Below are 7467 nucleotides of genomic sequence, written 5' to 3'. Positions count from 1 at the left end.
TTCGTCCTTGAGGTTTGGTCACTTTTGCGACTTCTATCCAAAGGTTTGTTTTTCTGCATATGGATCCAAAAGGTTTGAGATCCTGCCATTAAAATAAAAGACACTATAAGAAATAATGATCCACCTTTATTGACTTTCTCCCCTCCCAAACCCTTTAATCATAACAAAAAATGTCTAAAAAAGGTAAAATACCCATTACTTAATGTTATATAAAATGGATGGAGTTAATGAGTTGGATGAAAATGGCAAGATTTCAAACTTTTTGGATCAAGATGCGGAAAAACAAACCTTTGGGCGAACGTCGCAAAACTGGCCAAATCTCAAGGACGAAAACGGCATTTTGCTCTATTTTTATAGGCTTTTTTTGAAGTTTCTTTTGCTTTAGATAATAGCAGGGAGAGTTGATATGAGATACCTTTTTCCTCATGACGAGTATACATGCATGGATCTCATAGGAAGGTAACTGTTTTCATGTAATATAATTTGTTAAACCATCTAATAAAAGTATTTTTGTTTTTGTTTCTTTATCTATATGATATTTGATTTTGCATTTTAAAAATGGTCATTTGACTGTATAAAGGAGGAAGAACACAGGGCTTCTCAAGAAGCTCGAGCTAAAGACGCTGAAGCCGTCGAAACAGGAGAGATTGGAGGAAGAACATTGGCTTATCTCCCAGAAGTGATCTACAAGCCACTGGTGAATAAGGTGAATTCTTAATCTTTTTTTATTCATTTAGTGTTGATTAAACTGACGAGTATTAGCTTAGAGTAAAATGCCATTTTCGTCCTTGAGGTTTGGTCACTTTTGCGACTTCTATTCAAAGGTTTGTTTTTCTGCACATGGATCCAAAAGGTTTGAGATCTTGCCATTAAAATAAAAGACACTATAAGAAATAATGATCCACCTTTGTTGACTTTCTCCCCTCCCAAACCCTTTAATCATAACTTTAAATGTCTAAAAAAGGTAAAATACCCATGTCTTAATGTTATAAAATGGATGGAGTTAATGAGTTGGATGAAGATGGCAAGATTTCAAACTTTTTGGATCAAGATGCGGAAAAACAAACATTTGGATGAAAGTCGCAATACTGACTAAATCTCAAGGACGAAAACGGCATTTTGCTCTATTTTTATATGCTTTTTTTTTCATATGTAGTCTGAACACGAGATCATGTTTTATATCATGGCTTCTTTGTTCAACTGATCATGTTTTGATCCTTGCTTTATATCATCGTTTCTTAAATCATGGTTTCTTTGTTCAACTGATCATGTTTTGATTCAATGCATACTTTCGAATTGATTTAGCATGTATGATTTGGCGGTGAATCTCTTGCAAAGTATCAATGGGCTGGGACTATCTACGAATGGGAACAAGGTTATACATGCAGTTTTTTGGTAATGCTATGGAGAATTTAGAAAGCACATAACGAGAAAGTGTAACTGGCAGAAACATCTACATCTATAACTATGAGTTGGTTGAAGAGATAAAGTAAGCATCTTTCGAATTGATTTAGCATAGATCAAGATTCATATGAGTAACATGGAGTGATTGGCGTATATTAGATTTACAATCTAAATTTTTTTATGCTTGCTGTACAACACTATTTGCTACTTTTGTTGTATGTTTTAGTAGCAACTTACTCATGAAGTTGTCAAAAAGAGGTAAGAAGATTTGTGCATTTATGTATTTTTTTTCTCACAAGATCTTCATGTTTTTTTTACCATAAGAATGGTTTGAACATTTTGAGTTTTTTTTAATCAACACTATCACTATCTGAGTAGAAGCTCAGGTGTTTCAAAACAATCGTCGTAGATGCTTCATGTACATATTGGCCTCAGATGGGAAGTGAAGATATAGGCGGAAGGTCATTGGTCTCAAGTTTGAATCCGATCCCTACTGGTTTTACATTCCGTTAGTGGAAATCGGGCATTATTTGGAGGATAAATCGATCTTAGCAGAAGGCTTTTGATTACTTTTTTTCCATCGAAGACATAAAGGAAGCCAGTAAGTTCTTTTATTGTTTCTATTTTACATAACGCAAAGAAGAAAATAACCAAGTGGGTTATTAAATTAACTTGGTTGATATTCGAGTGGTGTTCTTGGGGTTTCATCATAAGAACAAGAAGATTACTTATTAAAAGATCATGTCAGAATTAGCCCTTTTAATAAATGTTATAATTTATCCTTTATAAATTTTAGTGATTTACAAAATTATTGTCATGATTTATATACAAATATTGTAAAAAAAACTGATCTCAGACAATTAAAATGAGTTTAGTTGATGATCATATTGGAAAGTATGGAAAAGTTGACCAGTGCTTGACCATTTTCTAACATATTAAACAAATCTCGGGTTAACTGGTACATGGGTGGGTCGGGTTTATTTTTGTATTCAAATCAGTATGATAAGTGTTGAACAAGATGGTTTTAACTTAAATCTCGGGTTAACCGATACCGGTAGCTCATAAGTTACCACAAGTCTTGATGGCTACCACTCATTTTTAGCGTTTTTAGTTCTGTTGTCCGATGACATGTATTAGACTCAACCGGAGTTATCATAAGAATTAGCATGTGATGAGGATTCCGATTCTGAGTTGTCCGATTCTGGTTGAGATCTCCTATGTTCATAAATGATGTTCTTGCAGGTTACTTTAGTAATCCGGAGGCAACCGCATCTACTTTAGACTCAACCGGATGGCTAAGAACCGGAGACCTATGCTTAAGATTATGAGGAAAGATCTGATACAACTTGCAACTTCCCGTTTGTAAGAAAGAATAAGAAGATACATGGACGGGTGAATTCATTAAATAACTTAATTGTGTCTAAACTTAATTAGTCGACAAGTTTAATGTATTCTTAAGTACTAGTGGGAAACCCGCGCGTTGCAGCGGAGTCTATAAGACATGACTGGAACATAACTCAAACCTTAAAACAATAAAAAATCACATAAATTGTATACAAGTATATAAAAACAAAAGCTTCTAGTTGTCTCCGCTGACCCCACCGCGACACTACCACCATCATTGTTGTCGTCGTTACTTCAAAACATGATTTAGTCCAAATCATATTGGTACTTTTTTAGAATGACTTGTTTTGACGGAACCCATTTTAATTACTTTTGAACAATGTGTAAAAAGTAATAGAAATTACATTATAAAAGATAATCCAACCAAGTTATCCTTATACTTTGTTTAATTCAATTCGTAATATATTTTTAAGCCATAATTCAATTGGTTCCCTTGCTTGTAATTTGTTTGGATTGAATCTGTCCATCTCTTTTTCTTTTGAAGGCCAACAAAGGAAAATGTATTATAAACAGAGCTAACAGTGAATAGCCCAAAAACCATACATCTCCAAAGTTTTAACTACAAACAGACAAACAAACAAAAACCAATCTCACACACACATACACCAAAGATTAATATTACATCAGCTCACCTGAAGATAGCTCATGACTATCCCCTTTCTTCTATCGAGGTTTGCTTGTTGCCTATTAAAATCCATGTCATTTCCGCTTCGCCAAATACACCAAACTGTTTGTTGTTTGCATAACCGCGCATACAACTCGTCTCCATTTCACATATCCCCTGATGTGCTTATGCATACTCATCGAATCTCTGGTTTAGAGGACAAATACCGGCTGAACTTTACACCAATGCGCCACAAAATCCCACACCGAGCCAGATTGCAAAAAATTAACCAGTGTTCAGATGTCACTGACTCACGTGTCACGATCACCGCAAAATATACACTGGATGAATTCATACTTAACATTTCTTCTAACCAACACCACCATGGTTGGGACCCTATCCAAGGCCACCCTCCACATAAGAAAGTTATCCTTAATGGGTTGTGATAAAAGATTAGGTAAGGTTAATCAATTTTGAGATTGCATCTGTCGACCAGGAGCTTACCAGTTCCTTTTCGTTTATAGTCAACAACCAAAAGTTTGGCTTCACCTGTAGCTCCACAAAAAATGAATTATACATCAGTAATAAAATAATGATAACGAATTGTAGAACAACTTATGGTATATATTAAAGGTGGCGTCTTTGACTCGTTTATTGTGTGATCATTGATGTTTATCTCTCACGGGTCAAAACCGTAAAATTTATCTAAGAAAATATATATCTTACAAGAAAGCATGTCAAATAGAATAAACAGGTTTGAATCCGCCCAAGTGTATATTGCCACCCTTTTATACAAATAGTGGGAATGTTCGCGCGTTGCAGCGAGTGTCCCGTGGATATCTAATTCAATTTGTTTGTTGAGTTAAATTTGGTTTGGTCCTGTTATTTTGATTAAATAAATACGTATAAATGAAAATGAGCCACTATAAGCGATTATTAACAAGGTATGAACAACTCATAAGTTTCTTAATTGGTTAAATATGTTATTAATAATAATCGTACTAATAGTCTTTCACAAGGGGTTTAACCGCACATGGGGTCAGCCACACAGATGTGGTGTTGACACATCATGGAATTATGCAACTCACATACCTTTATTGCAACCTGTTTATATATCTTATTCTAAATTGTAGTTTCAAAAGCCTTGCATTTGCTCTCAAAATAAATGAAGAATGAGTTTTTTCTTTTTGCAGTTGATCAACGCACCTTCCGGGGCCGTATCAATCCCAGCTTCGAATACCAAGCTGCCAGAATTAAACTAAGGACACTAATTGATCCATCTCGAAAAAAAATTCTAAGCAAGAGTCTTTACATAACTAAAATTTAAAATTCCTACCCTAAAACTCGATTATCCAAAATCTCTAGAAATTGCCTCTGTAATCTGTATTGGTAAAAGTTGGTTGGTCACTTGGCCATTGCTTAATGTTTATTTAAGAACATATTTTTACAAAAATTAAATGTGTGTATAAATGGTTTTAACTAAGAGAAGCCTATTAAGTGCTAAGTAGAAGTGCTTTTCACAAAACGACTCAAATGTTTTTTGACAAATAAGTAATATGAGAGGGCACAAGCGTGATGTAGATTTTGTCTGAACTTCTAATGCATTTCTATTATCGTGCCATTATGTAGGTTTGTATTCGTGCATTAGCTACCAAAAGGGCACTTTCAAGGACCATTGTTTACCACATGCAAACAAAATAAGAAACTTGTGAAAGTACTACCTACCAATACTTCAAAAAGCGACACTCTTGAATCTTGATGACAATAAATTTAGAAACGGGAAGCTACCCGCTGTTTTCTAGAACAACTATTCAAGCCTGCAGCAAATAACATCCTTAAAGGAGTTGTAGTTCAGAGCTGCAAAATCACCAAAAATTTAAACAATCAGTTAGTATCATGAACTCATTAGTCATTGAGGCATTACATCAAATACCTTATGGGCATATATAAGAAACCTTGAGTGTGTGTCATCAACAGTCAGTTTGTCCACCAAGTAGACAGTCTTCTCACATGTCATGCATTTCTAGGTTGTACCTGCAAATGCCATTAGAATTTTGAGCTACAAATGATGTTGTGTGGAGTGGTTGAAGGATAATGTTGGGTTGAAGAAAAGGAAAGTAACACATGATAAGGAGATCCAGGACAATCATTTTGTGTGAATTCAAGTAGGCGACTACCTGTAACCAATGTAACGAATCATTTCTTCAAAAGAATTCCAACTAAGCAACAATTTGTCACCTTCGTTAATTAATATGGATGCATATTGGTTGATTTAAAAAGATATCAACTCCATATAACCATATGCACAAACCACATATGAAAATTCCTTAGTTTTACCCATGTCCATGTATGTATACGAAAAAACCCAATTTAAAACCTCAAGACTCTACACCTATTGTATAAACAGAATAAATCAAAGTAAAATTTACACTAAACCCTAAACTCTTCATAAACCACACAGATATGAGAAGAAAATAGATGAAACACTTGGATCAGTGTTTTACGTTAGAGAACTATGGTTCATGCATCTGCAACTTTTTTCCATCATCCCTATAATCAAAAGAGCAAAACTATATACATTTCACTTACTTAGAAAAAAGGTGCTCAGATCAATAGATCATCTAACCAATAAATATATATAGATGCAAATAAGGATAATAAAAAAATGAGTTAAAAATAGCTTACAAAGCACTGCCGAGTTGTATACCAGCCTCAAGAACCGTCAAGGATTCATCATAATAGCATCTCCCAATTGGACTATACACCATTTCCATCTTCTTCAATAAAACTCAGATGTGACCTTCACACTTTATATACACACACATGACTCAATTTCTTTGATACATGAGTGTATAGCCAGAAAGAAAGATGAGACTCAAAAGAGATTATACATGTGTCTATGTTTCTTTATTTGTACTAACTGCTGCATCTCTTGTACCTTGATGCATGAACTCACTGGCCACAAAGCTTGATTCATAACCGAAAATCCAAACTAAACCATAAAATTCGATTGTAGTAATCTGCTTTGGTTAGTAGAGAAACCTCACAAACCAAATAAAACAACTTCGACTGAGATAACGGGAAGCCAAAAACTTGATCAGTCAGAAGAAGAAAAAGAACAGATAATATGGCGATTCAAAAGATGAAAAATGTGTATTTTTAAATAAATGGCGTCGTAAATTGTAATAGATGATATGAGAAAACAAACCGGTGGTGTATTCCATCTTCCATTCAATTGATGGTGATGAAGAGGGGATTCAATTGTAGGCGATGGTGATGAAGAGTGTTAGATACATTGCAGGGGGGCAAGAGACTAAGAGGAGGAATGAGAATCATTAATTTTGACTTATCAATTTCCACTCATCAATAGAGACGGTTTCAGTCTGATCATCAAATCATATACGGTTTTAATTTCGAGATTCAATACATGATTTGATTAAAGAATTAAACTCAGTATTTGTAACTGATGATCGAGTCTCAATCATGCAACTTTTCAGTAGTGATACGAGGAGTCTCAATTTCAATACTTCAATACTGATGTTCGCTGACAAGGGAAATAATGGAAGGAAAGAGCAAAGGATTTCGGATTTGAACTGGACCATTCACATGCCATCTTAAAAGTTGAAAGAAAATTACATTTCTGTCCTAGGGAAATGTATTATATAGTAATATAGAAATATAGATTATGCGAATGTGAATTCATTAAATAAGTTCATCATATTTTACATATAAACGTAGGCTTACATTCAATGTTTACGATGTACCCGCGTCCATCGGACGGATGTCCACCTAGTATATTATATATCAAATCATCATAGATATGTGTCCACTTATTGACTAAAAGTTAAGACCCGTTTGGTAACGACTGACCAAAACTTAACAGACCCAAAAGTCCAAAACAATGACAAGTGAGATTAACGAGATTAATGCCGTAAGCCACAAGATACACAAAGGAAATGTCAAATCTACCACCAAAACATCCTGAAACAAGTCTAGTCTTATGCTTGTCGTTACAACTAGTTGATGTCCCGTCCGCGTTGCAGGGCGATGATCGA

General features: G+C 34.6%; 2 long non-coding RNA genes across 2 annotated transcripts; one reads left to right on the top strand and one right to left on the bottom strand.

Annotated features, from left to right (window-relative positions):
* Positions 1–383: 383 nt before the first annotated feature.
* Positions 384–1648, top strand: LOC110914706. Its single transcript, XR_002578524.2, has 3 exons — positions 384–459; positions 581–706; positions 1306–1648. It is a non-coding gene; the product is annotated as an uncharacterized LOC110914706 (long non-coding RNA).
* Positions 1649–3284: 1636 nt separating this feature from the next.
* LOC110914707 lies at positions 3285–6222 on the bottom strand. Its single transcript, XR_002578525.2, has 4 exons — positions 6098–6222; positions 5346–5446; positions 5138–5269; positions 3285–3961 (listed from the first exon to the last, which is right to left on the bottom strand). It is a non-coding gene; the product is annotated as an uncharacterized LOC110914707 (long non-coding RNA).
* Between the last annotated feature and the right edge of the window lie 1245 nt (positions 6223–7467).

Source organism: Helianthus annuus, chromosome 15, assembly GCF_002127325.2.
Source record: "Helianthus annuus cultivar XRQ/B chromosome 15, HanXRQr2.0-SUNRISE, whole genome shotgun sequence".
NCBI lineage: Eukaryota > Viridiplantae > Streptophyta > Magnoliopsida > Asterales > Asteraceae > Helianthus > Helianthus annuus.
The sequence above is the reverse complement of the archived record's forward strand: the minus strand, read 5'-3'. Positions and strand labels throughout refer to the sequence as shown.